The following is a 15,891-nucleotide window of genomic DNA, read 5'->3' on the forward strand; positions in this document are numbered from 1 at the left end:
TCCAGCTCTCAGGAAGAGATGATCAAAGTTAATAAGCTGAGAGTTCCCGCCGTGGCTTAGCGGTAACAGAGCTGACTAGGATCCATGAGGACATAAGTTCACTCCCTGGCCCTACTCAGGGGGTTAAGGATCTGCCATCACCGTGAGTTGTGGTATAGGTCACAGACATGGCTCAGACCTGGCATTGCTGTGGCTGTGGTGTAGGCTGGCAGCTGTAGCTCCAATTTGACCTCTAGCCTTGAACCTCCGTATGCCTCAAGTGTGGCCCTAAAAAGACAAAAAAAAAAAAAAAAAAAAAAAAGTTAATAAGCCAGCTGGACTGGGTTGAGGTCACATTGGTACTTCTGCTTTTGTATTTTTGTTGTTGTTGTTGTTTTTTTTTTTGTTTTTTGTCTTTTTGCTTTTGTAAATCAATGAAAAACGTTCCTCAAACTGGAAACAGGAATTTATTTAGGAGATGAAGTACAGAATGTGGGAGGAGGCTTTGCCAAGGACTCTGATTTAAGTAAGATAGATGCTTGGATTATTTAATAAGTTAGTGTTGAGTTCTTTATATGTTAGACCCTCTGTTATGTGCTAGGGATTCAAAGTTGAATAAAACACAGTCTGGGGGAGGAAGCAACTAGGAGGATGGGAATATCATACACACACTAGTATATAAAATAAATCATTAATAAGAACCGACTGTATAGCACAGGGAAATTACTCAATAGTTCGTAATAATCCATATGGGAAAAAAAGCATGGATATATGTATAACTGATTCACTTTGCTGTACACCTGAAACTAATACAACATTATAAGTCAACGATACACCCATAATTTTGTTTTAAGTAGCCGGAATGCTCAAATAATTCCCAGACTAGTGGGCTAGATAAACTCGTTCATAAATAGGGCTCTGCAGAGTTACAAGAGGCTCCTTTCCTGGTTCGGATCTCCGGGATTTCCCCCAGCAGCCTAATAACCAGGCTGCTTTCTGGGTCCCAACCAAGCCCCCCTGTGCCTCCCTCTTCCTTCCTTAGGCCCTAGTGAGTCAGCTCAATTTCCGTCCGTCTTCACGGCTTCGCCACCTGCTCGCCCACCTGGGTTCCTTTTTTTCCAACATGAAAACCAGAAGAGGTCTTTCCCACACTATGCTTCCTTCATGCCATGGAAATAAAGACAATAAGTCCAAAGGTGTCGAACAACTTTTTTCTGCTAAAAATAACGAAGACACAGAGGGTAGCAAGGGTGACCAAGACGGGACAGATAGAAGATGAAGAAATTGTCTCAGTTTCTGCTCGTGACGAGTCTGGACACACTAGGAAGGTCCCTCCCCACAAGGATGACAGAAACACAACGTAACTGCATCTCCTCTTTTTTCCCTTCTTTTTTTTTTTTTTTTGTCTTTTTGTCTTTTTTTTGTTGTTGTTGTTGTTGTTGCTATTTCTTGGGCCCCTCCTGCGGCATATGGAGGTTCCCAGGCTAGGGGTTGAATCGGAGCTGTAGCCACCGGCCTACGCCAGAGCCACAGCAACATGGGATCCGAGCCGAGTCTGCAACCTACACCACAGCTCACGGCAACGCCGGATCGTTAACCCACTGAGCAAGGGCAGGGACCGAACCCGCAACCTCATGGTTCCTAGTCGGATTCGTTAACCACTGCTCCACGACGGGAACTCCTTTTTTCCCTTCTATTCCAGAAAACATTCACACAAACAAGCGAGATGCATGAAAGTGAAATTATTATAGGGATGGCTTTATTATTGAGATTAGCATAGCTGATACTAGAGAAAACAGCTCTAAATTATTTTTTTCATAAATCACTTGCTGTCATGGGTACTTTATCATCGCCCATAAATGGTTTGTGATACACTGGTGTGTTATTAGACAGTCTAAAGGTCATGGTTTTAGATAATTGCTTAGACTCTCAGGATCACCTCCACGCTGGGGGGCACGATCTGACTCAAGTCAGATCGTTATTGAGTAATGGACCCATTGCAGGGCACTGAAAATACCCAGCTGTTTTCCCAGCTGCTCCTCGAAATGCCACACTGTTCCCTGCCGTGGTGCTTACCACTTTCCCCTAGCTCTCCTCTCCAGGGTTAGGACCCTGGAAGTTCAAGTGGGCATTTATGTCTCTGCAGACCTGGGGAATGATTCTGTCTCTGTGTATTTACGCTTCCTTAGAAGAGAACGTCCCAGCCAGGCTGCCCAGAGGTGGTGGCGCAGGGAGAAGGGGGAGGGTACCTGGATTACAGAGCTCAAGATGATGCTTGGAAGAGAATCGAGAGACCAACCCGGCACAGGAGGGAAGAAGAAGTGAAGTGGGGTAAACGGGCACAAGAAACCAAAAGACTCACTCGGGCCACGTTGCCACCCGGGTTCTTGGGCAGGAGAGAATCAAGGGCCTTTCTCTTTATCCGTCTATGTTCCAGTGCAAGGAAATGGGACACAGAGCGTGTATAGATCCGCCTAAGTAATGACCTCTGATTCTTCCAAAGCTTCATTCTTGAGGCTTCTCTGCCAGCAGCATGGGCTAAACTCATTTCTCATTTCAACAAATCTATGAGGTTTGTACTACGATTCTCCCCATTTCAGAGAGGAGGAGGCAGATGAAATAACTTGCCCAAAGTCCTCCAGGTAGTAATCGACGGGGCTGAGAATCCGGAGCTGTCTAACTTCAAAGGCCACACACCCCTTTCCCATTGTGCTGCAGACACTGCCGTGTATGAACCTTATTCATATTAACGCTACAGACACTGGGTCAAAAGATGAGGACCAGGCAGGATTTTGCAGACTGCTTTTTGCTCGCTCAGATTTCATGGGGTGCTCTTTCAAAAGCAAATGCGAGTGGTTCTAAATCAGTGGTAAGTCACCCTTTAAAGCAAACAGGGTGAGTCCAAGGACAAACATTTTAGGTTAAACCTTTACACACCTTTGTATAGGTGGTAAAATTGGAAAACAAAACGTTTTTATCAAACTATCCAGGTGACACACATGTTCTGCAAACAACGCATCTTTGTTTCCGGAAAGAAAAACCAGATGCATTTCACATTCACGTGCACAGCACGTGCCTTGAACGAGAAAGAAAACCAGGCATGTGTCTATGTGGAGCTTTACCTGTGGACTTTGAACCTGGCAGCTATTTATAGAACTAGTGTATCCGTGATTGATGTTTTAATCATAGACACTCATTTACTTATGAAATGAGCAATTCCTTATTAGAGCTGGCAGCTAACGATTCTAGTTGCAAATTGAACGCTGCACAAAAGGCATCCTGTGGACAGGAGGCCCACTGGGAACAAGTTCCTTCTTAAAACTCTATTTCTAATAAACTAGGGGTGCTTGACAGGAGTATGGCTATACCTATATTTATCCTTTTTTTTTTTTTTTTGTCTTTTTGCTATTTCTTTGGGCTGCTCCCGCAGCATATGGAGGTTCCCAGGCTAGGGGTCGAATCGGAGCTATAGCCACTGGCCTACGCCAGAGCCACAGCAACGCGGGATCCGAGCCGAGTCTGCAACCTACACCACAGCTCATGGCAACGCCGGATCCTTAACCCACTGAGCAAGGGCAGGGACCGAACCCGCAACCTCATGGTTCCTAGTCAGATTTGTTAACCACTGCGCCACAACGGGAACTCCTATTTATCCATTTTTAACCTGAAAATCCACTAATTGTTCTAAAGTCATGAGTTCTTAGAGTTCCCGTCATGGCTCCGTGGTTAATGAACCCTACTAGTATCCCTGGGGATGCAGTTTTGATCCCTGGCCTCACTCGGTGGGTTAAGGATCCAGCATTACCCTGAGCTGTGATGTAGGTCACAGATGTGGCTGGGATCCAGTGTTGCTATGGCTGTGGTGTAGGCTGGTAGCTACAGCTCAGATTGGACCCCTAGCCTGGGAACCTCCATGTGCTGCAGGTGTGGCCCTCAAAAGACAAAAGACAAAAACATAAAATAAAATAAAAATAAAGTCATGAGTTCTGCCTTAATTTCTTTTAAGTAATAAGCAACTGATTTTTTTCCGAGTTAAAAAAAAAAAAAAACAAAACAAAAACCCAAGTCCGCTACAGGCACTAGTCTTATGACTGGACTCTTATCATCAACCTGCAATGTCTTACCACCTTGCACTGTTTCAAAATCCAGTCTTTGTTTCAGGAGGTGGCACAGTTGAATGCACTGCTTTTCAAAGTGCAAGCGATTTTCATCACTGACCCGTGAGATGATCTTAGGCAGTATACAGATTTACCTTGAATTTATGAATCTATTTTAATACAAAATACTTAGAATAATTCTAAAGTATATATTTAAAAATATGCTATCACTGGCACATCAAGCCTGTGATTTTACAGATATCATTTCTTAAGGCAGGTTCATATTTTTAACTGCTGCCCCAGTTACAGAAAACTGAATGGAAAATATTAAGTAAAAAGAGTTTAGGGAGTTTCCGTTGTGGCTCAGCAGAAACGAAGCTGATTAGTATCCATGAGGACGCAGTTTCAATTCCTGGCCTCGCTCAGTGGGTTGAGGATCTGGCATTGCCATGAACTGTGGTGTAGGTTGCAGACACGGCTCTGATCTGGCGTTGCTGTGGCTGTGGTCTAGGCCAGCGACTACAGCTCCGATTCAACCTCTAGCCTGGGAACCTCCATATGCCACGGGTGCTGCCCTAAAAAACAAAACAAAACAATTTAGATAAGAAGTACCCAAGGCAAAAAAAGTCATGAAAGAGGTACGCAGATGTCACACTCTTCTGTGTCACAAGTGGCACAGGAAACCATGTCACTGCCCAAGGGTATCTCAGGTTTACTCTAGAAATGAGAAGGCTGGTTCAGAAATCCCTAAGTTCAATTCTGATCCCACACCCAATTTTTTTTTTAACGGTCTTGCATTTTTTTCTTTATTCTTGGGTCTGTTGTCTGCATTTTAGGTCTCGTCGGCCTTCTCTGGAACGGACAGATAGCCTTTTTGTCTCCTCTCCTCCATCACCACTAAGCAGTCATGCATTCATTCATTCATTTACATGCCTGCTCATGAAACAAACCTTCTGTGGAGAACTGACACACAAGCTAATGTGAGCATCAGGAAAGCCACAGACTTCTATACCCCTGACTTTCAATGAGTAGACATGGCTGCGATTCCCATTGCAGCTAAAGCTCTTGAGAGCCCTGGCCTTCCTCTATAAGCTTTTCTTTGTACTTCCAGAACGACTCAGATCCTCAGTGGAAAGTCCCTTCATTGATAACAACACATCATCAAGGCTCATGTTACAAATTGAAAACGTGTTGTGCAAATCCTGCGTGGGTTTATACATGACAATGGACAAAGAGGACTTCCTGTCTGTCATAGCTAGAATGGTCTAATGTTTGGGCCACTTTGAACACAAAGAAGAAAAAAACAGTACTTTCATGATTTTTGAGTAAGAGGGTCATGCATTTGGTCCGTTAAGACATCTCTACAGGTCTCAGTGAAATAAGGAATTTTAACACATCCGTGTTTTGTCTTGCTTTTTTAAATGCAGCTACTTGGGGGAGGATTTGAGTTTCAGTGGTATTTATTGTTTTTCTATATAATTGACACCTAACCCAGGGTTACACTGTAACTATTACTAAGGCTATTTTTCTGTGGGAACGTGCCCTTGAGAAACACAGCAAATCTGTCATAAAGCACCTGTTGAGGAGAAACAGTCACAGCCACTGTGCAATATCAGTCAAGCTCCTTGAGGCTGGCCAGGCATCATAAGATTTTCCTATAATGGTAAAAAGGATATAGCTGTGGTTTCCTGCTGGAGTTTCTATATAATAGTGAGAAAAGCATCGGAGGATGCAGTTGGTTGTGGTTGTTTGCTCATGCACTGCTGCCCTTTTCTTCTTTGTGAAAAACAGGAAGCTGAAATGCATTCGCTACTCAGTTCAATTGATGTGTCCTAAGGACTTACCTGTGTGCAGCTACGGGAGGATGGAAAGACGGAAAATATACCCCTGCTTTTAAAGACCGTACAATCTTAATACGGAGATAAAGTGAAGAGGCTGAAGTGCTTGGGGCGGTATTGCGCTATGTTCAGGGACCATACATTGTGATTAAATTGATTAATTGCAATTCCTTTCAAAATATAAACATTTATGTTTTATCACAGTAGGCATGACTTTCTAAGTGTCATGTTAAAACATATTGGGAAGAAATAGAAAGAGTGGTTTTTAACTCTAGTAATTGCACCGCAGTTCAAATTAATTTGTTAGTTTTTCTAGGTTCTCTGGTGATGCACCAAACTCCTAATTCCCCCACCTGGTAGTTTTGAGGGGAATTAGGCAAGCGAGCATATTCGAAGTCCCTTTATCAAAAACAAGGTAAAATAAAATGATGTTCTTAGGCTTAATAAATCAGTAATATTGCATCTGACACGATCATAAATTTAAAAAAATAAAGCCATGCACAAAAAGAATTATCTGTAAGCAAGGATGTATTCTAAATAGAATTTTTTTTTTTGGAGTGCACATCGTGGCTCAGTGGAAACAAATCTGACTAGCATCCGTGCGGACGCAGGTTTGATCCCTGGCCTTGCTCAGTGGGTTAAAGATCTGGTGTTGCTGTGGTGCAGGTCGCAGACACGGCTCAGATCCCATGTTGCTGTGGCTGTGGTGAAGGGCAGCGGCTACAGCTCTGATTCAACCCCTAGCCTGTGAACCTCCATATGCGGATGTGGCCCTAAAAAGACAAAAGAAAAAAAAAAGAATTTTTTTCTTTTTATGGCCGCACCTGCAGCATATGGAAGTTCCTAAGCTAGGGGTCAAATGGGAGTTGCAGGTGTGGGTCACTACGTCAGCTTCTTAACCCACTAAGCCACAATGGGAACTCCCTGAATAGAAAGGATTCAGCGGAAGCCGTATCCGTTAGGAAACGGAACCACTATGGTGACATGGGATATGCATTTATTATATATCTTACACAATTGTGGGAGCTTATGAAGACACAAAGCATGTGAGAAGTGGTTGCTTTTGCATCTGGTATGGAGCCTAAAGCCATCAGAGCAGAGGTGACAGTGAGAAGAAAAGCTGGATGTGAAGTGGAGACGAGCAAGGACAGAACCTGTGTTGGAATCCTGTCTCCTCCAGCCTCAGAGACCTGGGAAAACCATGGAAGGAGCTGGCACACGACACTGCAAAGCTGTGCACCTGACCCTGAGGGTGAAGATGTGGGTCTGGTGGGAGGCAAAGGACCACAGCCCGGAGGCTGCCTGATGTCACCTGGCTGAGCCAGGAGACCTGCACCCAGCACCTGTGGCCCCACACAGCCTTCTAAGCCTAGTAACGCCACTGCTCCACTTCTGCCTTCCAGACCTCACCTAGGCTTCCCTTACAGCCAAATGTCACGAAGAACCATGCAGAAAAGGGAATTCTGGGAATGGCTTTCCATCTGAGCTAAACTGACAGCTAATACAAAACCACCGCAGAAACTAGCCAACAGAAAGAGAAATGTCTAAAGTCAGACAGCCCCTTGGTTCTGAGTTCTCCAAGCATACTTTCTGCGGCAGGTATGTCTGCAGAATCCAGTCTGCACATGGATTACCTTTAAGGCATTTTCTTCTGTGTTTATGCAGATTTTCTTCTCTACACAACTCTAGGTTGTTGGGTTTGCGTATATGCCAAAACCTAAAGCTTCAGCAGGAGGCTTCTCTCAAAAAGTTCCAAGAGTCATGTCATTTAAGCTGCGGAACTTATCTCTTCAAAACCTATATCATCTTGCAATATAAAAGTTAATGAGATTAACTCAGCACATGGCTGGCTGATGTAAAATGATGAACATATTTTCTGCCACAATAGATTCCAAACTCCATTTTTAGATTTCCGTAGGTGCTCCAGAAGGTTCGGATAATGTAATGTTATGGGGGGGAGAGCAAAAGCCTGTTTAGATGGGAGCTGCCTTGCCAGTATCTCTTTGATTGATTGATTGATTGATTGATTGATTGCGTTGTTTTGAGACTTTTGCTAGTAAGGAAGTATGCACTGGTGCTGTGTGCAGTGGTAAGCTTATTCATGGGCGAAGTATTCAACCAGCTGCTCCAGCCAGAACTCCTGCAATTACTGGGAGGTTGGCCCACACAGCCTCTAAGGCGCCTTCCATTTTTGAGAGTCTTTGAGTTTTTAATCAGTGACTCTCAACCTCTTTCTTTGCCCCAACTCACTTGATAAATGTCTACAGGCTTCCCCCGGCTCCATAATTCTAGTTTTTTCTCTCTCACATAAACAACACATTAAACTACAAGTCAATGATCTAATTTTTAAAAGAAATTATAAATAGATAATCTATTATCTCTTCTTTAAGTACTGGGAAGAAAAAAAACCTTGTCTTTCCTATAGACGCAAGAAAACTGTGACTCAAATAACAGATCCCAACCATATCTCAACCATATTTCACTATCCTAACCATATTTTTTTTAATTTACTGCTCAGTAAAGCAAGAAAACAGAAGTCTAGAATTTACACAAATACCCACAAAAGCAAATAAAAGTGGAAATACCCATAAAAAGGGAAGAAAATGCATAATTTTATTAAATTTCCTTAGGTATACAAGAACTGATGAAATTAGACAATACTGTGTTATGTTTGAATGCATTAGTTATACCATTGTGCATGATCTAATTTGATCATATAGAGGCATTTATTTAAGTAGCATGCATTATTTGACTATTGTTGCACTTGGGTTAGTGTGATTATATACACGAAATTATATATGTGATTATAGGTACAGTACACTATATATACAAAAGTGGCTCAGATTACTACCCACCAATGGATCTATAATCTAGTAGATCTAGTGGAAGAGATAATACAGAGATGTAAGCAAAGGGAGAGGAGGAAGTGTGGAGAGTGGACCTAATATGGAAATGGAAATATTACAGTTCTAAAAAGATGAAGTTCTAAAATTCTATTCTACTCTTCCACATATAGAATGACAAACACAAAACCAAACCCAAAAACCTGACAATACCAAGTGTTGGCAAGGATATGAGGCAACTGGAGCTCTCGTATGTTGCTAGTGAGAATACAAAATGGTACAACCGCTACGGAAGAATATTGGGGCAGTTACTTATAAAGGTAAACAGTCACATCCCATATGACCTTGCAATTCCACTCCTATTTACTTCAGCGAAATAAACATCTATGGTAACACACAAAAAACTATTTATAGTGGATTTATTCATAATAACGCCAAACAGGAAATACCAAAACTATCCCTCAACCGGGCAATAGAATACTAGCCAGCAGTGAAAAGGAATTATTGGTACACACAACAACACAGATGAATCTCAAATACATTATGCCAAATAAAGAACCCAGCCCAAAATAGCTCCCTACTTTTATCCTTACATGCCATTCTGGAAAAAGCACAACGAGGAGCAAGGCACAGATGAATGGTTAAACCTGGGGAGAGTCTGGCTACAAAGGAATAGTTAATTCCCAAAGGAATTTCTTTGGGGGATGATAGGATAGTTTCTGTATCCTTTTTTTCCTTTTCTTTCTTTTTTTTCTTTTCTCTTTTGGCCACCCTGTAGTGTATGGAGTTCCTAGGCCAGGAATCAGATCCAAACCACAGTTGCAACTGACAACACAGCTGTAGCAATGCTGGATCCTTTGACCCACTGTGCGGGACTGGGGATTCAACCTGCATCCTGGTGCTGCAGAGACACTGCCAATCCCACTGCCAATCCAAAACAGAGAGAACTCCTAGTTTTGTATCTTGAGTGTGGTGGTGGTTATACAACCATACATTTGTCAAAAGTCATAGAACCGTATACCAGGAAAAAAACTAAATATAACTGTATATAAATTTTTCCTAACTCTTAAAAAATAAATTCAGCCCCAACTCCTGGTCCAGAGTTTAGCATCCTCCTGCTTCTGAGATCAGAGAAGCAGGCCATATGGAGAGGATGCTAATCCTATTCTCTGTTTATTGACACAGAAAAAATATGCAGACTGAACAGATTTGTGCTCTCGTGTCCAGAGATCTTGGGTGAGTGCAGATCTCAACACTCCCTTTAAATGGATGGAGGCAAGTATCCCGGGACCCTGGCTATCAGCTGCCAATTCTGTTGCCTAAGGTGATATTATGTTAACATATGGTGGCTGCGTGTGAGAGGAGGGTGAGCTTGCCGTACCATCTCCTGTCTGTGTGGGAGGGGGGTGTGCTGCTCTCTCTCTCTCTCAATCTCAGGTTCACAGTCCCTGAAGGTAACTATTTATTCCAAGATTATTTATTAAGGTCCTATAATATGAGGAGGGCTCTACCCCACGCTGTGAGCACTAAGACTGAGCTACTACGTGTCTCGGTCAAAAATGGAGCGTCCAACCGAGGGTGAGCAATAAGACACGTGACTCAATAGCGATCATTCAACCCAATTATGATAAATCCTATCATAGCGGTTTTCTCACCAGGCCATGGCTGTTGAGAAGAGGAAGTCTTCACTTCCTGCCAGGAACATCAGGAAAGGGTTATTTGGCAGAGAGGGGGACGTTTGTCCTCAACCTTAAGGTTCTTCGTTCCTAAGCTTGGGTCCTGTCTGGCTTGTTTCCTAGTTTTCCCCCAGATCCAGTCCAGCCACTGATAGGCTATGAATACACCAGTGTTTGAGAATTAATTAATAAAAGACGGAAAAGAAAGACACAGGGAACACACCCCAGGGGACGTGGCCTGAACACAGACATGCAGGCAGATGTTTAAGCGTGTCTGAGAAACTGAATGTTGTTCAGTTTGGCTGGAGTACGGGGGAGCTTGTGAGAAGCAATGTTTCAAAATTGCGTTGAAATTAAACCAGAGATGTTCTTCAGCGCCACGTTAAATAACTGGAACTTTTCTCGGGAGAGGAAGGTACTGAAGGATCTTGAGCTGAGAGAGATGTGATCGGTCTGTGTTTTAAAATGATGTCATTTGACAGTGATTAGGAGAGGGTGACAATGAGTGATTATATAAGCGGTATTGGAGCGAAATAGACAGACTGAGCCTGAGGCACGTCTACCAGCTCAAGCATGACTTGTGGAAGGCAGGGGTTGGAAGACGGCACTCGGGAAACAGGAGTCAGAAGCCCTGGCATCAAGTCCCACTTCTGCTTCTAAGCTATGGGACAAATCGTGTAAGTTTCTGAAGCCTCAGTCTTTGTATCGATGAGGTTCATGTGCAAATGATAAGAAATAATATCTGTGTGGGCTGTGTATATTGTCACGAACTCTATGAATGTGAGAAGTATTATTATTTGAGTCTCAGCTGTCAGAAAGACTGCTGCTGCAAATATTTCTGGCAGAGATGGGACAGGAATGGGTGACCGCATGATTATAGGGAGTGAAGGAGCTGAAACTATCAAAATCACTCCAGGATTTTAAGTCAGAGCTGGCTGGGAGACCAGTGGTTACCTTAACAGAAAACAGAGCTGTCAAGAGAGAAAGTTTATTTTGGAATAATGATGTCAAAACCTGGGGTGGATGTTGAGTTTGGGAACTTCCATAAGCCATGGGTGCGGTCCTAAAAAAAAAAAAAAAAAAGGACTGATGAGAAGAATTCCTGCGAGTTCCCATTGTGGCTCAGTGGTAACAAACCTGACTAGTATTCATAATGATGCAAGTTCGACCCCTGGCCTCACTTACCAAGTTAAGGATCTGATGTTGCCGTGAGCTGCGGTGTATGTAGTAGATGTGGCTCAGATCTGGTGTTGCCATGGCTGCGGTGTAGGCCAGCAGCTGCAGCTCTGATTCAACCCCCGGGGCCCGGGAACTTCTATATGCAGCAGGTATGGCCCTAAAAAGCAAAAAAAAAAAAAAATTTGATTTAGGGGTCAGAAAGGGAAAAAGTTAGATGTAAGGCTACCATAGTCAACAAGGAAGTGAAAGTCAGAGAGACAGGGTCAGTGGTGAAAAGCATGCCCGGAGCTCTCTGTGGATGAGGAATAAAATTCAGTTTCCTCATTTTAAAACTGAGAAAATAATACTTTACTTGCTGGCTGGTTGTGGAGAATACATAAGAGACAGTACTTAGGGCAATATCTTATACATAATAGGCTTAAAATAGAAGCTATAATTAGCATTGCTGTTGGAACTTAGTTCTCATTTGCAATACCTTTTAGGAATTTTTTTTTAAATGTTACCCAGGCCTGGTGAGTTTTGTCCATCCCTTTTTAACAAGTAAATTCTAGACTCAACTTGCCGCATAACATCGCCCAACCTCTGAAGGGTAAAACCTAGTTCTACCCCGGTTTAAGAAGAGCTCCGTATTGTTCTGACAAGAGCATATCATTTTTTGTTTTCTTTTTTCTTTTTCTTTTTTCTTTTGTCTTTTTGTCTTTTTAGGGCCGCACCTGTGGCATATGGAGGTTCCCAAGCTAGGGGTCCAATCGGAGCTGTAGTTGCCAGCCTACACCACAGCCACAGCAACGCCAGACCAGAGCTGTGTCTGCGTCCTACACTGCAGTTCACGGCAATGCTGGATCCTGAACCCATTGAGCGAGGCCGGGGATCAAACCCGCAACCTCATGGTTCCCAGTCAGCTTCGTTTCCGCTGCGCCACAACGGGAACTCCAAGAGCATATTGTTTATGGGTAACTTTCATGACGGTGTCCTACAGGAAACACATTTCTCCCTTCCCTGCCAGAGTGACATCCCAGCACAGGTACACAGGGTAGAAGAACTTGCCCATCTGTTTCCCTCTGCCCTGAGGTGGAACGTATCATTTGTATGGAATTAATGCTAAATTTCCATTCTGAAGGTGGCAATGTAAACTTAGTTGACCCAGAAAATCATTAGTGAAGGAGAAGAAAGTTAAAAGAATATCAGTTTGACAGACACACTTTTATACTGTCTTATGCTCAAATGACCAAGACAGCACAGAACAATCATCCAATCTATTCGTGCCAGGTTGATTCTTATTTTTAAAATTTTTATCCAAGAGGTTGAGCATCTCTGCTTTGATTCAGGTAAAAGCCAGCTTTTCAAAGAGATAAAAGGAAACCTCCCTTCCAGGATTACATTTTGCGTCTCATCTCAAATCAGCCACCTTGAAAATGGATGCAATTAAGGGAACAGAGGAGTTCTCGTCGTGGCTCAGTGGTTAATGAATCTGACTAGGAACCATGAGGGTGAGGGTTTGATCCCTGGCCTGGCTCAGTGGGTTAAGGGTCTGACATTGGTGTGAGTTGTGGTGTAGGTCGCAGGAGCAGCTCGGATCTGGCATGGCTGTGGCTGTGGTGTAGGCTGGTGGCTACAGCTCTGATTAGACCCCTAGCCTGGGAACCTCCATATGCCGCAGGTGCAGCCCTAAAAAGACAAAAAAAAAAAGAAACATAGAGAAAGCAGGGGCTTAAGGGCAGGGGCTTAAGGGCATCTGCAGTCACTCTGGGGAAAACTCTCCAAGGCAAGGAGCAGGAGGCTGTGATCTTTCAAGATTCCTGTGACTCTGAAACTCAATGGCATGAAATTCCACAGATTCCTGCTTCCGGACACACCAAACTTACAGCTACTTGCATAACAACTGTCTGTGAGAACAACCTGCAGGTGAACAGGAAAGATTTTCCACAACTAAAGACACAAAGAAGGGAAATCCCACTGTGGCCCAGCAGGTTAAGAACATGACTAGTATCCATGAGGATGCTGGTTCGATCCCTGGCCTCGCTCAGAAGGTTAAGGATCTGGCGTTGCCGTAAGCTGCGACATAGGTGGCAGATGCAGCTCGGATCCCATGTTGTTGTGTCTGTGGTGTAGGCTGACAGCTGCAACTCTGATTCAACCCCTAGTCTGGGAACTTCCATATGCCACGAATGTGGCCCTAAAAAAGGAGAAAAACACAAAGGAGGAACCACCGCAATATGAGTAGGAGGGGCAGACACAGTGTGGTCAGGACGCACACCCCTGGACTGGCGACCTACAAATCGAAGGACTATCACAGTCACAGAGGTCCCCCCTAAGGAGTGAAGGGTCCAAACCCTACACTGGCTCCTGATATCCAGGGTCCTATACCATGAAGACACTTCTCCAGGATCTGGCTTTGAAAACCAGGAGAACCCAAGGGTTATGGGGCACAGAGACTTTGCTCTTAAAGGGTGCGCACAAAATCTCATACTCCTGAGTCCCAGGGCGGAGGCAGGAGTTTAAAAGGAGCCAGGGTCAGACCTACTTGCTTATCTTGGTGAGCCTTCTGGAGAAACGGGAGGCAACTGGAACTCCCCCTGGACATGGAAATGCTTTGGGAAACTCATTCTACTCAGATAACATCAGTGCTGGCTAGGAGTGTTCTGGAATGCTCCCTATTCCCTAAGAATGCTGGGTACACAGCCCTGCCCACTAGCAGGCCAGTGCCAGCCTAGAGATGTTTTTTCCAACCATGAAATGCAGTTGGCTACAGACACATGAAAAGATGCTCCACAACACGAATCAAATGAAAGCCACAGTGACATCACACCTGTCAGAATGGCTCTCATCAGAAAAACAACAAAGAACAAATGTTGAGAGTGTGGAGAAAGGGGGAAGCCTTGTGCACTGCTGGTGGGACTGCGAACTGGTACAGCCACGATGGAAAATACTACAGAGGGTCGTCAAAACATTAAAAATAGAATTTCCACATGATCAGCAATTTCACTTCTGAGTATTTACCCAAAGAAAACAACACACTAATTCCAAAAGATAACTGAACCCCAGTGTTTGTTGCAGCATTATTGATAATACCCAAGACATGGTGGCAATCTAAGTGTCCATCAATAGATAAAATAATAAATAAAATGTCATATATAGAGTTGACCTTAGAGCAACATCTTAGGGGGCCGACCTCCCCACCCCATTTGCTGTCAAAAATCTGTATATAACTTGATGGTCCCCCTCTGTGTCCTCAGGTTTCACATCTGTGGATTCAAGCAAACACAGATTGTGCAGCATTTTAATGAAAAAAATATTTGCATGGAAGTGGACCCAAACAGTTCAAACCCATGTTGTTCAAGAGCCAAGTGACTATATAATGGAACATTGGCCATTAAAAAATGAACTCTTGCCATTTTTGACAACATCCTTGGATCTCGAGGGTATTGTGTTAAGCAAGAAAAGTAAGAGAAAGACAAATACCAGAAGATCTCACTTACATGTGGGCATTAAAAAACAAAACACACAAAGCAAATAAAATGAAAACACATTCATTGATACAGAGAACAAATGGTGGTTGCTAGAGAGGAGAGGTTGGAGGGGAATGGAACAGGCTAAGGAGATAAAGAGGTACAAACCTCCAGTTATAAAATAAATAAGCCACTGGGATGTAATATGCAGCATAAGAAATCTGGTCAATAATATTGTAATAACTTTGTATGGGGACAGATGGCTACTAGACCTGTGGGGATCATTTTACAATGTATGAAATTGTCAAACCACTGGGTTGTACACCTGAAACCAGCATCATATTGTACATCAACTACATGTCAATTTAAAAAATTGTGGGACTTTGCAAGAAAATTAATACTACTTTGTCATCATTTGATATACATTTGCTGGCCCAACACTGCAACCAAAACAAATTTTCTTCTATATTTATAACCAATATTGTCCTGGAAGCATCACTTTCTTAATTTTAGAATTTATTATGATTTTCTTAGAATTCAAACACTTTCTAAACACAACACATATCTTTCTTCTCTTTCCTTCCACATTTTAAGTTAGTGGAGTCATTTCCTTTTCACTTATTTCAACGTATAGAAATTTGAAATACAAATGGACTAAAATTCAATTTCTTCACCTGGCATTGAAGTCTGTTTAGAATAGACTTGGGGAGTTCCCGTCGTGGCGCAGTGGTTAACGAATCCGACTAGGAACCATGAGGTTGCGGGTTTGGTCCCTGCCCTTGCTCGGTGGGTTAACGATCCCGCGTTGCCGTGAGCTGTGGTGTAGGTTG

The 15,891-nt window shown here is 43.3% G+C and overlaps 1 protein-coding gene and 1 long non-coding RNA gene across 4 annotated transcripts in view; one reads left to right on the plus strand and one right to left on the minus strand.

Annotated features, from left to right (window-relative positions):
- The window catches only part of GPRIN3 (GPRIN family member 3), a 76,225-nt gene that overhangs the window by 9,798 nt on the left and 50,536 nt on the right, over positions 1-15,891 (plus strand). The gene's annotated exons all lie outside the window — the stretch shown is intronic.
- LOC146401075 (uncharacterized) overlaps positions 176-15,891 on the minus strand; it is a 30,634-nt gene continuing 14,918 nt past the window's right edge. Inside the window, exon 2 of the long non-coding RNA XR_014813386.1 lies at positions 176-15,762. This is a non-coding gene — a long non-coding RNA (uncharacterized LOC146401075). The remainder of the gene's footprint in view (positions 15,763-15,891) is intronic.

The sequence above is a fragment of the Sus scrofa genome, chromosome 8 (assembly GCF_054392235.1).
Source record: "Sus scrofa isolate SSC_HxYL_T2T_F1_AM1 chromosome 8, Sscrofa_HxYL_maternal_Yorkshire_Landrace_v2.0, whole genome shotgun sequence".
Classification (NCBI taxonomy): Eukaryota; Metazoa; Chordata; class Mammalia; order Artiodactyla; family Suidae; genus Sus; species Sus scrofa.